The sequence below is a fragment of the Oncorhynchus keta genome, chromosome 14 (assembly GCF_023373465.1).
Source record: "Oncorhynchus keta strain PuntledgeMale-10-30-2019 chromosome 14, Oket_V2, whole genome shotgun sequence".
NCBI classification, from domain to species: domain Eukaryota; kingdom Metazoa; phylum Chordata; class Actinopteri; order Salmoniformes; family Salmonidae; genus Oncorhynchus; species Oncorhynchus keta.
This window is the reverse complement of record NC_068434.1, coordinates 67,535,659-67,550,928: the sequence shown is the minus strand read 5'-3', so window position 1 is coordinate 67,550,928 and position 15,270 is coordinate 67,535,659. Positions and strand designations below refer to the sequence as shown.

At 40.6% G+C, this 15,270-nt stretch overlaps 1 protein-coding gene across 7 annotated transcripts in view; it reads left to right on the top strand.

Annotated features, from left to right (window-relative positions):
• The first annotated feature begins 4,950 nt into the window (after positions 1–4,950).
• The window catches only part of LOC118393838 (transcriptional enhancer factor TEF-1), a 55,532-nt gene continuing 45,212 nt past the window's right edge, over positions 4,951–15,270 (top strand). For 6 of the 7 annotated variants that reach the window (XM_035786961.2, XM_035786959.2, XM_035786960.2 and 3 more), the window contains exons 1-2: positions 4,951–5,142; positions 5,564–5,690. The gene's annotated coding sequence lies outside the window, so the exon portion shown is untranslated. Of the gene's footprint in view, positions 5,143–5,325; positions 5,438–5,563; positions 5,691–15,270 lie in introns of those variants that run through there. The other variant, XM_035786955.2, reaches the window with a different exon arrangement.

Here is a 15,270-nt window from a genome sequence, read left to right as displayed (position 1 = left end):
CCAGCACCTCGTCCTCCGGGTCGTCCTCGAGGACGGTGGCGGCGCGCTGCAGGAGCCGCGCGTCAGGAGGGGGGTACTGTCACGACTTCCGCCGAGGTTGGCTCTCCTGCCCGTTCAGGCGGTGCTCGGCGGTCGTCGTCACCGTCCTACAAGCCACTACCGATCCCTTTTCGTGTATCTGTTGGTTTTGTCTGATTGGTTTCACCTGTGTGTTGTTTAGTTTATTAGTGTCTGTATATATAGTAGGTTGTCCCGCCCTTGTTTTGTGCGGGATTGTTTATTTGTCATCATTGTCTGTCGGTGTATCTTGTGTTCTTATTTTCCGGTTCGTCTTTTATCCTGTGTTGGATTGTTCACCCTGTGTGTATTGGGTTGACCGTGTTTCTTGTTCACCGGAGAATAAACTATCTGCTCTCTGCGCCTGATTCCACCCACCTTGATTAGACACCTTGATTAGACGTGACAATTCTCTACTATTATTCTGACATTTCACATTCTTAAAATAAAGTGGTGATCATAACTGACCTATAACAGGGAATTTTTACTAGGGTTAAATGTCAGGAATTGTGAAAAACTGAGTTTAAATGTATTTGGCTAAGATGTATGTAAACTTCTGACTTCAACTGTATATGTTTTACATGCAATGCAGTGAAAGAAAAACACTATTTCAATTAATAATGTGTTGACCAGGACTTATGTGTCTTATTTAATGATTACCAGTTACCTCTTTAAGAAGTTACCTCTTCAAGAAGTTAATATCCTTTGTTGGGGGTAATCAAATGTCAAGACAAACCTATAGCTGTAGCTGTTCTTCGTTCTATTTACATTGTGTCAGGTTACTACAAAACAGACAATTGATTAACTCATCCACTCTCTCCCTTGCTATTTGTATTGATCTGGCAGAGGGTGTAATTATGAAGAGATAAGATATGTGAATAAAGATAGCGCCTGGTCTGTTCTTCTCAATGCAGGGTAGGGTTGGTAGGATTCATGCTTACTGTATAATGGTCTTCCAGTACCTTAGGAGTTGTACTCAAAGAAGAAAATGTTCTCCACATGGTTGCACACTTATCCTTCATGTGATGTGATTCTGAAATAGCACATAGTCCTCTATGATGAGACAACAATGAAAGGATCTGCATGGCCACGTTGGCTGCATCATGTGATGGGGTCCTTGTTTGTCTCTGTAGTGCAGGATTGGTCCATTGACATGCCTCTGACTACCAGGATGACCATCAAAGGCAGCAGGCATCGATCCATATCTTCAAACACTGCATTATGGAATTGAATTAAAGAGGAACTTAGTGCACAAACATTTAGACATCAAAACCTCAGCTGTTGCCTGGAGACTAGTGAAACTGGCTAAGTGTCTGCAACCTCAGAGAGAGAGATATAGAGAGACAGAAAGAGAGAGAGGACGAACGGATGGACAGGCAGATTGTCTGTATGTATGTCAGTTCAGAGGGTAAGAATGGTAAGGAGTGAAATTGCCCCTCCTTGTGAGAGGCCCAAGTGTACCCTGTTATCCACTGTCTGTAATTCAGTCTGCCTGCTGAATTCACTGCTGGAGTATGCAGTAATTCCAGTTTTGCCCTTTGTCACAATTTGGCCTTTGTCAAGGCACTTTTTTGCTGTCAATTACTATTGAATATTCATTTATATACACAGATAAATATATTTTCCAACTTTGAGTTTACATCATTTCCCAGCTTAATATTCAGCATGAACAAATTACATCCTCATACTTTTCAACTGTCTTCAATTTCTCATTGTTCAATACATCACAATGATTGGTCACGGAAAGTTAATTTGAAGTGGGGGCTGTGTACAGTGTTGAAAGTTTTAAGGTCACATGAAGTTGGACCTTAGAGAGAACATTTGCAATTATGTGTCAGTCGTTGACTGAGCTCTGGCTCTACTATGGCCTGGTCATACTGTACTATGTGTTATTGACTGTACGTTTGTTTAACCCATGTGCAACTCTGTGTTTGTGTCGCACTTTCTTTGCTTTATCTTGGCCAGGTCGCAGTTGTAAATGAGAACTTGTTCTCAACTGGCTTCCCTGATTAAATAAAGGTGAAATAAAAAATAAATAAAATAAAAGTAGTCGACATATGCAGCTCACTCAATGTTCCTTAGTATGTTCACAAAGCACTGTTTCTAAGTGACCACAAGATGGCATCTGCTAACACAGTTGGTTTGTTTGCATGATGCACTTGAATGTCTATAGTTCCCAAACAAACTCCAACGCATGTCCAATTTTGGCCAATGTCAACGCAAAAATGGCCACACACTATGATATACTGTTTTGTTATAATAATTTAACCTCCAGGTGTTGAGGAATCATTCTGGTATTTCATTTTCAGAAAAACATTTTACTTTATGTAAGATACACTTAATTTGAAATCAATTTAAGTGATCATATTGACCCAGAGCCACCTTAGGTATTACCAATTTCTCTATATATTTTGATTGAAATTATGTGAGCTTTTTCCACCAGAGAGAATGGTCCTCAGCTCCTTGCTAACCCCTCTCTTATCTTCTAATAAAGCGAATCAGTGTGCCGTCAAAGCAGAGAGCCAGTGATGGTCTGCACCTGCCCTCCCAGGGCTGCCTGATTAGGAGAAGTCGGAGGGCAGGGCAGCCGGTTCACCTCTCTCCCCATCCTCCCCAACCAGCAGCACCTCAGGCCTCCCCTGGAGCAGAGGCTCCAGAAGGCTCCAGTTCAAAGCCCTGCCACACTAGACCTGTAGGGCCTTATCTGCCCTGGTGTCAGGCAGCAGGCAGCTATCCCTGGAGGCTTCTGTAGTGACAAATGGTACTGTAGAGCGCAAATCCTTATCTGGGGTAAGACTTATGTAGTTAACACTGAATGAGAAATGTGTCGTATAAAAAATTGGCCTGATTGAATTAATATTCTAAACTAAACCCCCACCCACACACACACACACACTAAAATCCTTGCTGTGAGGTTTCTGTCCTCCCTTATTCCACCCCCACTCCTATTGCCACACCCAGTCATAAAAGAGTTTGAAGGCTGTGTGTGAATAAGGGGGTGGGGACAGAAACCTGCAATGTCTGTTTTGGGGTAAACAGTTCAGCCGTGTTGAGCACTGTCTTCTCCCCTCACCACATGCAGTGGTCCTTTGTAACAGTGCACACAGATTCAATGATTAGTCTTGGTAAAATTTGCCAGCGGAGACACACGAGAATTTCAGATGTTACGTTTTCACGCACACTGATAAATAATTCAGGTCATACAGAAATGTGTTTCCATGCTGTCAGATAACACTTTTATGGCTTCATTATGACATGTAATATCTATTGAAATATGTACTATTAACTCAGTTTAACTTGTTCACCTACACATAGGAAGGAATAAGGAATAACAACACATTCTACACTGAAATTAGTGTTGGTTCAATATTGTACCTTGTCAAATGCCATCCAAACTGGGTATAAACATGCACACACACACACACACACACACATTTTCATATGGCCACATTTCCTGGATGCAATCTGCCAGGCGACTCATGTGCCCGATAAGGCAATGAGAACAGGCTCTGATGTAAGGCTATGAACCATTTTACAGTTTGCCATTATGCTGGGATCCATCGGTGGGCTTCCTGGATATGCAGGGCTAATATTTAACAAGGAGCTTGTGAAACACTGTCGACAGATGACCCCACGGCTGTGAATGAATCACCGCTGTGACTGTACTCAGGTGTTGGTGTGGTGTCACATGTGCTGTGCTAGCAGAGTTTGTTCCTCCAGGGCTTGCTGCATTTGCATAGATAAGACTCCCTTTTGATGGTTAATAGGTTGGTATTGAGGGAACAGACACCACCCTGGAGAAGAGAGAAGCTGATAAGATAAGGGGCCCTTGGAAAGCAGACATGCAGCCGGTGGTTAAGAATCACAGCTTAAAGTAGAGCTCCCCCAAGATTATGCAATTGAGACTGCCTGATATAAGGAATATGGAAGTGAACCACAATTTAAATGAAATTGCAAATGAGGATGTTGTTGACTGGCAATCCATGTGTGTGTGATACTATCTATAGTTCAAGAGCAAAACCCCACCTCTCTCCCTCTTCACCCACCTCTCTCTCTTGCCTGCTCTCTTCCTCTGTCTCTCTTTTCTAAACATGCACAGACAGGTGTTACAAGTGTTGATGGATGTCTTCAAAAAGCCAGCCATTCATCTTCATAGATCTCTCTTTATAAGAATTGGTGTCAAAACATTTCCTCCTAATGGATGGCTTGCACGGACACGATCAGACATGTAGCCCAAACCAGGTTTGCTGTAAGCAAACTTGCTCTATGTTCTTTGACATGTCTTATGATTGTCTGCTCTCCCATATTACCAGTTTGTACTTCATAATTCCCCCTCCCATGTGGTTGTGTGGTGGCACTGGCATGGTTCTCTCCACAGGCTCACAAGGTCTAGCCAACAGTTCTATCCTGCTTGTGTCTCAGATGATACTGTATTGAAGATATAGTTCTGAATATATGAGTCCTACTGTTACATTTACAACCCATGCAGCTACCGAAGTATGAGAGGCAGGTGCCAGATGTTCAACCTGATAAATGTTTCTAAATGTGCTCCATTTCATGTCCCAGCTGTGGAAGTGTCAAATAAAAAATGTCAGTGATGTATTCACATCATATATTTATCAAGCAACAACATTTGAAATGACTGACATGGTTGTGATAAAGGTACAACTTTTATTCAGCTTTATTGAGGTAGATGATTAAAATAGAATGAACTAACTCTACAAAGAAATCCCATCTTCTTTCTCCCACCAATTTGAATTCGACATGTCCTGTGAGGTCATTCTTCTTATTTTTTCCCCGCTTGTCCCTCCTATCAGCCATAATCTAGGGCTGTTCGGTTCGGGATGACGCCACATGTGCTCCGCCCCCAATGCAAACTCGCTCTTCGCGTTCATTTCATTCCTGTTCTCATTCCGAGCATTCTTCGCATCTCTGTCCGTGCGTTGTCGATTCACGTACACATATCTGGCTGACCCAGAAACACAACAATAACTTTACACAGTTTACAAAAACTATAATATCCCACATTAGACAAACAAAGGGGGACGAATTTTATTTCAAATAACAATAACGGAGGTGTTTGAGGTAAGTTTCAATGTAGTTAATAATATGCAAAATGGTTGCAGACTAACACTGTTATGATGAAGTTGCGCCTTTCATTAGAAATAAGAAACAATGTATGGTATTAGAATGAGTGGGCATATTTTTATATTACAATAAAAGTGTGTCTCGGTGAGATTGTAGGTTGCCGTTTCTTGTCGCTGTTGCAACAGGGTGCTTTCACTTTGTCCACTCAGTGTTGTATTCGACTGACACGAATATCTTTGACATTTTTCACATTTTTGTAAAGAAGCCCGACCATACGCCCTGTTATATCACAGTAAGTCCAGTGCATGAACCTCAAACTCCTAACAAGATTCCGGATACGATTGGACGTACATTATTTTATGAATGACAATTTTGGACAAGATGACGGATCAAAATGTTGCTGTTTTCTTCTCCTTAGTTGGCTCAGCCGGGAGTTGGAGATTTCAGTGGAACATTTTCGGAGCAGTGCAAAAACATTCTGCTGAAAGACTTGTTGCTCCAACACCTTTGATCGTGTATTTTATCCATCGTCCATTGAAGTCACTGTAAGTATATTTTTGTTCTTTTATCAGGTTTAGGCTACAAAAATTCCATCAAATTCTTTGCATTCCATTTTCCACATGCGGAATTGATTCAACCGATCATAGACAAGATCCATCAATGTTGCCGAATTGATTAGATGTGTCTTTTAAGATAATTGTTGATCATCTTTGACAGTAGAAGATTATTGCCTACATTTAAATACATATTGCCCATGTGCTCTCCCAGTGTAGGATAGTGGGCCGGGCAACATACTTTTAGAGAATATAATTTATAAAACACATCTTTTGCATTTACAAAATAATCTAAAAATGGTATTACATAATTTTGGTGTTCTAGTGATAGTGAATGGAAACATTTGATATCTGTTTGGATTCAATGCTAGGTTTTTCTTGCTTTCGGGCACTATTGAAACGTTGCAACAACAACAAAAAACGACCATTGATACCCAGTCGTTATTTGCAACTCTATTTGTCTGTTTAGTTTTTAAACAATTGGTAATTCAATATTGATTTGAACTATTTCAAAAAATAAATTATTACAAGTAGGCTATTGTGGGCTCTGAGCTATGTTTATGTCTGTTTCATTGCTCTGTTCGATCCTTTTCCATATCCGCCTTTTTTTCGGGATACATTGTTGCCTGCTCAGCTAAAATCTGAATAAATCACAGGGATGGGGGTCGTATTATGTAGCCAAGGCCACTTCTTTCTATGTGTTATAAAGTTTCATCGCATCCGAAGAAACCGTGTGATCCGATGCCTATTACATGTAGGCCTATAACGTTAATCTCAGGAAAGTATAGATCAAGATTAAGGAATGTTAAGGAATATTATGTCGTTTTTTATTGCTTCAGAATTTCGTAATATACATTCATTACCTATAGATTACACAGATGCTCAATTGTTGCTATTTTAAGGATGAATTTGTTGGGGGTAACTTTGCGGGAAACTTTCCACTGCCTTTTCTTGTAGGCTGTGTGGATGTAGTGGTTTGCGCTGATGCTATTACAGAGCTTAAAAACATATGAATATGAATAGGTTATGTAGCAAATATATTTTATAGAGTAGGCTATGCAATTATTGTGTAATTAACTTATAGTGTTGTTTAAATTATCTAAAATAATGTAAATATTCAAATATATCTGTATATGCTTGTTGGTGAATATAGAAGGTGGGATGTCTTGTTTATTTTGAGGCGTGGTAATATCCACTTAATTTGTCACTAAACAAACCAAACTGCATGAGGGTATTCTTTGGATGTGCAAGTTCTCGAGTATAGAGTGGAATTCACCTCTTAATTCTCTTAAGTTCCCCTATTGTGTGATTGGAGAAATACCTCCTTTCTTGCAGTTAATTATAGCCTTATATTTCAGTTTGTCTCTCTTGAAAGTAGGGGCCAGCAAGATACAATGTGTTATTTGTTGATTCCTCTAACTAGGCATTTAGAATTTACTACATTAATTAGGTTGACTTCTATCAGACTTAACCCCTGACATGTCATGATGTTGAGAAGTAAAGCTGCTTGCTGTAGAGGGGAATCAGGACCAGCAATAGATGCTTTGTTTTCTGCTTATGCAACAAGTGGACCTGTTGGACACTAGCCCGCATGGCATTTTCAAGTGCAAGAATAGTACATTGTCTTTGCATGACTCCATGAGTTTTTACTTTTGAAAGTGGGCTTATCAATTCCAATTTTACCAGATGATATCAGTTGAACCCCAAATTTGTCCTTAAGAATTATAATAATTATCTGGAATTTCTCTTATTCCAAAGTGATACCATCTAAACTTATGTTAAATCCCAATCACAGAAACATATAAGATGGATAAAAAATAACAAGTCAATGTACATTATGGCAATTTGTATTGAAGGTATTTTGAACTTGGCATTTAACACAGATAGACTGTAGCCTACTAAGTAAGCCCTTCCTCCCCCTTTTCTAAACATAAGCTTTGCATAGTTTTTTGTTATAACATTCATTTAGCCCCAATGACTCATTGGACAGGTATTTGTTAGCACTCAATTTTACATGTGCATTTTCAATGTGGTGGAAATGAGCTTCACAATGTATTACATCGTACAAAAACACATATAAGCTTAAAGCTGTTATTTAAACAATAATACAGCGTTTTCCCCGTCCCTGTTTTGCTAAAGATGCTAAGGGATGAGCCTGGAGAAATGTAACGACTCTCAAATTCATAGACAGAGCTATGGATGCAAGGACTGACCACCCATTATATGAAATATGTAGTTTAACCAGGTTTTGAGGCTATACAGTGTTTGTTTACATTTGCATTGTTTACAAACATTGGAGTTAAACAAGCTTATATTTTGGGTTCCGGTGGGGTACGACAGTAGACCTAATCTCACAACACATAAGTTATATTCTTCAAGAATCAATGGGCATACAGTGACTTTGGGAAGTATTCAGACCCCTCGACTTTTTCTACATTTTGTTAGGATACAGCCTTATTCCAAATTTGGTGAAATATACTTATTTTCTCAGCAATCTACACACAATGCCCCAAAATGACAAAGTGAAAACTTGTTTTAGATTTTTTTGCAAATGTATTAATAATAAAAACAAAAATACATTATTTACATAAGTATTCAGACCCTTTGCTATGAGACTCGAAATTGAGCTCAGGTGCATCCTGTTTCCATTGATCATCCTTGAGATTTTTCTACAACTTGATTGGAGTCCACCTGTGGTAAATTTAATTAATTGAACATGATTTGGAAAGGCACATACCTGTGTATATAAGGTCCCACAGTGCATGTCAGAGCAAAAACCAAGGTTACCAAAAAATTTCTGCAGTGTTCTTAAATGGAAGATGTTTGGAACAACCAAAACTCTTCCTAGAGCTGACTGAACTGAGCAATCGGGGGAGATGGGCTCTTTATTTAACTAGGCAAGTCAGTTAAGAACAAAAAATTACGGCCTACCGGGGAGCAGTGGGATAACTGCCTTGTTCAGGGGCAGAACGACAGATTTTTACCTTGTCAGCTCGGGGATTCGATCCATCAACCTTTCGGTTGCTGGCCTAATGCTCTAGCCACTAGGCTACCTGCTGCCCCAAAACCTTACAACCATCTCTGCAGCACTCCAACAATCAGGTCTTTATGGTAGAGTGACTAGGCGGAAGCCACTCCTCAGTAAAAAGCATATGACAGCCCGCTTGGAGTTTGCCAAAAGACACCTAAAGACTTTCAGACCAAGGGAAACAAGATTCTCTGGTCTAATGAAACCACAATTGAACTCTTTGGCCTGTATGCCAAGCATCACGTCTGGAGGAAACCTGGTACCATCCCTACGGTGAAGCATGGTGGTGGCAGCATCATGCTGTGGGGATGTTTGTCAGCGGAAGGGACTGGGAGACTAGTTCAGGTTCGAGGTAAAGATGAACGGAGCAAAGTACAGAGAGATTCTTGATGAAAAGCTGCTCCAGAGAGCTCAGGACCTCAGACTGGGTCAAAGGTTCACCTTCCAACAGGACAACAATCATAAGCACACAGCCAAGACAATGCAGGAGTGGCTCTGGGACAAGTCTTTGAATGTCTTTGAGTGGCCCAGACAGAGCTTGGACATGAACCTGATCGAACATCTCTGGAGAGACCTGAAAATAGCTGTGCAGCAATGCTCCCCATCCAACCTGACAGAGCTTGAGAGGATCTGTAGAGAAGAATGGGAGAAACTACCCAAATACAGGTGTGCCAAGCTTGTAGTGTCATACCCAAGAAGACTCAAGCCTGTAATCACTGCCAAAGGTGCTTCAACAAGTACTGAGTAAATGGTCTGAATACTTATGTAAATTTTATATATCCATTTTTTGGTTTTCATAAATTAGCAAAAAACTATAAAAACCTGTTTTTGCTATGTCATTATGGGGTATTGTGTGTAGATTGATGAGGGGGGGGACTATTTAATCAATTTTAGAATAAGGCTGTAATATAACAAGATGTGTAAAAAGTCAAGGGGTCTGAATAGTATCCGAATGCACGGTATATCATTAATTTATACTTTACAAAATGGATGTAGCAACTAAGGATTCTAGCTTAAAACATGCTCAAAAATGTGAGTTTTTGAACCTCAACATGCAGTAGTTGTACGCAGACCACCTCTCTCTGAATACACATGCCTTTTTATAGATCCCACCACTGTGCTGTTTTGGCTAAGAATGTGGAAGTCTCAGGGCCGGGAAAAGAAGAATATAGTCTTTCACTTGTGAAATGTGGGGAGAATATGTGCATTGCTGAGGCATTGAGTGGATTGGATTACTTCTGGGAGCAGAGAGAGACCCATTGTCTTTCCTGTTGTCAAGACTGAATGTGTGCGCGGCTGTTGAGCTGCTGAGCGCAAACAAGCCAGTTCTCATTGACATCTGCTTGGGTCATTTTCTGCACCTGTATGAAAAAATGCAAATATCAACATTTGCTCTAGCTTGTACTGCTCTGAGATTTCATGCCAACGACCATTAGTCAACTTGTGATTCTACGTCCTGGCCAGGCCATTGTTGTGTCAAAAACAGTCTGTGCTGATTATGACACCATATGGCTCTTGTATGCTTCCGATAAGCTATCTGTTCCCTTACCTTATCAATAGCATTTAATATGCTTCATATTTGAGTCGCCATCTGTAGGACAGTGTGTGTGTGAGTTATTGTAGGTGAGCGCATGTGTCTGTATGTGTATTTGTGCACATACGTGATTTCTTCTTGACTTGAAATTCCTGGCCTTGAATTGCACTTCAAGGTTTACTAAGCGAACAAATACGTTCATAGTTTTGTAAACAAGTTCACATAGACAAGGCAACAGTAGGTATGAATGAACCACACATGGGCATTACCACATCATTTACAATCAGCAAGCTGGTTTTTCCCTCTGTGGTCATGGGTCATTGTGAACATGTAAACTGTAGTGGGATTACAGCCCAAAGCAAACAGGCACGTCCTGTCGTTTTAATATTCCACTAAGTCATAATTTCCTATTAAAACCATCTGCGGTCAAAACTAATTAAGAGTTATCATAGGAAAAAAGAATGCCATGGAAACTGTTGGATGTTTGAGTGCATTGGTTTTGTGCAGGGGGATTGTGCTTGGGCTGGTGCCACATATCAAGTTTTCCTTCACAATGTTATTTTATGTATTTATTTAGGAGTGTAGGTTGGCATGGAAGACATTTATTTTCTTCAGAAAAATCTATTATTTTTCAATCCTCTTACATTTGTTGCATTCTTTAAGAAATGGAAACAGCTGTTAGGAAAAAAGGCCTAAACTGATCAAAAGCACAATTACGCATACCCAACAAATATTTTCTATTTCCTGTATGATAACAGTCTGAGAAATGCCTTGTGGGAATCAGAATGGCACAAAGCATTCCTTTATCTAATCAAGGGAAGAATTGATGAAATGAAAGGATGCTGCTTTTGTTATAGCTACACAAAACAAGAGGAGTAGGGCGAGTAAAAGAGATGTGATCTGTCATTTAATCTGGACACAGGGTCGTTAATTGTGTAATTACATGGAGACATTTAGCAGGGGAGGGACTCATCGTCACATCATTGTGTCTGTGATCGGATAGCATGCTTCACTAAAACACACTACCGTACTGCTGGGTTCCAGTCACTCTGTACCCTGAGGTAAACTCTGTTCTAGAAAGAGAATTTTGCAGTATGGTCTGCTGCTCAACAGTTTCAGTAAGGCCTCAGAGACGCCGGTGTAGAGTGCCACCAAAAAGGAAAAGCTGGCTCAAAGCCACTGACGTCATCTAAGTAAATCTGCTTCAGGACTGCAGTCATAAAATGACTGCCAGCTAGAGTGCACTTTGGCCTTGTCAACTGCCTTTGCAAGTGTAATTCACTTTTTCTACATATGTATAATTATAGCAAACAGCTTTTGTATTATTTTGTTTGTCCCGCTTTGTCTTTTGGTATATTGACCTTTACCTCATCATATGTTAATTTTCAAAAGGTCCAAAGCACTTTCTCTCTAGATAAGTCAAAGAGTCAAAGAAACCTTGAAAAGCTGTAGAGCATCATGCTGCCATACTGTTGCAGGAAATCTGGGGGAAATAAGAAGGAAAGAGAAAAATAAAATGTAAGAGCTTTCCTCATCTTTAGAAGTCATACAGTAAAGAAACCACTGTTTCAGCACTTTACAATTATAGCCTCATAAGTCATACCATATGTCAGCCTCAGTCAGCTTCTCAGGAAAGTCGTCTTCATCGCGTCTTATTAAACTGTAATGATTTGGAAGTTATTGGGAAATTGTTATAGGTACCTTCCCCACTTTCACACTCTCCGAACTCTTTGTTTTTGGATGGGAAAAAGTCATTTAAACGAGCTACCACATTACCAGAAACACATGAGAAGCAATATCTAATCCATGAATCATTAGATGAGTCAGTTCCTGAAACCACTATAAACCTTCAAGTTGTTGGCCACAGCTGAAAGCAGGAAATCCAGGCTTCAATAACTTCCTTTCCCAGTGCAGGCTATGCTAGTGGTTTAGTGCCCACTAGCAATAGGAAGATGTACCCCCGTAGAACAAAGGCCCTCAGTCACTTCATTTACTGAAACTGTTTATCATTTGTGGTCTGTATTCAAATGTGGGCTGTCCAGGCTCTCTGGCACCGTATTCCCCAGTCCTCTCCTGTAATAAATCCCTACAGGGCCTTTCATTAATGGCTGCTGTATTGTTATCATGGCCGACAGAGATCAGGCAGGCTCGCTCTGCCCTGAAGCTGCCCTGGATTCAGCCGAGGCACAGATAGACTTTGGGTGAGCTCCCAACATTAGTATGCACTCTGTGCCCAGTGAATGAGTTTGAACTCTAGCCCGAAGCACGGCATTCGTAGGTTTCTTTACGGCTTAGATCTGTGTATGTAAATACTACTGTAAGCATGTTTGGCTGGGAAACATTGGCCTAATATGATTACACCTCATAAACAGTTTTAATTGCTCCGTCTGAGGGCCATACAGTACATATTGCTTTGGTCCATTTTTGCGTTGATGCTGTATGTGGCTATGGACTACAGCATGTTGAGACATTCCTTGCATTTATTAAAAATGTTGTCTCAAAATGTTCTGACAAAGTTGTGTGTTTTGGTATCGTTTTGCCCTGACAAATAAATGATATTACAAGGTAAGCACTTAGAGTTCCCCTCCTTACATTTTGAGCTTCAAATAGGGAAATGATCATTGTCAATGTAAAACTTTCTTTCAATAACTGTTCAATGGTTTTTTGTTTGTGTACACTGCTTGCTTAATTGAAATAGCTCAATGAAATGAATTAAAGCTTTGTGCTGAAGTTGGGTGAAAAATTCAGTTGAGTAAATCAGAGTTTGAGAAAACCTTGAGTGAGGTTTGAGCTTTTGTTTGACACTGGCAGATTTATATGCTATTTGTTTCGTACAGTGACTCAATATGTACTTAACCAAGCCAGGTCAACAAGGAATTTTCTCCATCAAATTACCTTGGAGCTTCATGGGGGACGATGTGTCTCATCTGGCCATGCCTTCCTTTAAGTACCAATAAACTGGACAGCATCCGCCACACAATGAACAGCAGACAATAGTTTCTAGAAAATTCCATTTTACCTTTCTACCGGTAGCACCTTGGGCTGGTTTATGGCAGATGGAGGCCCAAACAGACGTCCTTCCTGAGATGGAGGGCTCTGTGATGGTGAGTGTGGTGTGGAGGAGCTGGATGCAGATGGTGGTCTTCATGCTCATCGCTGATTTGTTTTTTCATGCCAATCCACAGTGTCCTGACTGAGCCTGCGCCCAGCCTGAAGCCCCCAGACTGCTCTGCTCTCATAACTGTCAGGGGATCCTTTATCTGCCGGACGTTTATTTACAGCTTTAATTTCCTGCGCTTTATGTGCTCCCCCTTCTCTCCTCACTAGTGTGACGCGACCACAAGCAGACGTTGGAATGCCCTGCATATTTTTGACGAACAGAAGTGTATTGCGTCGAAGGCATTGATTTCCAACATTGTTGCGGTTGGATGGCATGTTTTTATGTCATGGATTTGTAGTTCATCATTTCTGACGTGAAGAATGTATCATGGGCACATTTTTCAGCAGATCATTTGCTAATTTTCTTAATAGACATCTATAGTAAAAGACTGATGGAAATTGGTCCCCTGTACTCCCACTGTATCTGATGTGACCAGGTCTAGAAGGTGCTACTTGATTCTGATACGTCGTGAGGCAGGTGGGGACTGGGAGAGCTTCTTTGACAGCGCCTGTAAATCAATCCCATTCTCTACCGAGTAGAGATTGATCCCCGAGCGGGCGGCCCGTTGGTCGGGCGCTGGGCGGCGGGCTCTAGGCCTCACATTTGAGTGGGATATTATCAGACAGATTCACTACACCCAAGCTTGCTGGTTTAAAGAGGCATGAAATAAACGCTTGGCCATTGCCAACAACAGAGGGAGCATTAGCGAGCTACTCTACTGAACCTTTTGCTCCCTGCATTGGGAGATTGGTATTGAAAACCGTGTTCATTCATTTATCAGCACTCCATACCCAGCAGATTTATTCATGAAACCTGGAGGAAAATCCAATACTACGTAGATCAATCGGTTTGTCCCTGTGTACGGCTGGACATTCTTGTATTCCCCTGTACACCTTGTCATTTTCCCCTCTTTAAAGAGGCTAGAGCAGAACAGAAATTGTGCCAATTGGACATTTTTGCACAATACTGGTGCACTGGGTTCGTCAGTCAAAACTTGCGTCCATAGTCATAGATGGGGTAAAGCTTTTAATAAGCCTGTTTCAGAAAGAATAGATGTCTAACAGAAGAAACGTCATATTTCGATGTTGCTAGGTGTGCATCTAAGAAATGAAAAGAAATATAAAGCTTTATGAATGTTTGAATTGTATAATTTCATGAATGTTCTATAACTGTATATCTCAAGGTCCATACCGTACTACAGAAAGGGTTTCTGATCATCATTCTTGATACATGCCATTCCAGTTATAATGAACATGTTTTGATGAAGCAAACTGTAAATGGAATCTCAGTAATGTCCCATCATGGTAATATGCATAATTGGATACTTTTTGTTCCAAACATGAGGGCTTTGGCATACATTCAACATTACTGAAATAATTAGCCGAAGCCCATGGTACGCCTTTAAAACTCACAGCGAACATTGAGTTTTGTAATCACATGGTAATTATAGTTCTCCACAGTGCAGGCTTAACTACTATGGGTCATTATGGGGTGCGCAAAAGCCATTCACAGGATCATTATTGCACCCTCTGAGATAACAGCACAAAAGGACTCCACATGGAAAATTACATTTGAGACCTCTCATCTGCTATTTCATTACCCAGGTCTGTATGATCGGTGAAATGGTTTCTTTTAATTTAAGGAGCTGGATTCCATTTTAGCGTGAACGAGAGTGGTTTATGTAATCTGCCGATAAGTGTCATCTCCCATAATGCCATGTCACAACTATGGCCCAACCCTTGCCAATGCATTCACTTGTTGCCCGCTTTTGTCCTTATCTTGCTAATAAGACCATTTCCATGGTTCCGACCTTGGTGTGATAGGAGTATGCAATTATCTGTTAGGGCCC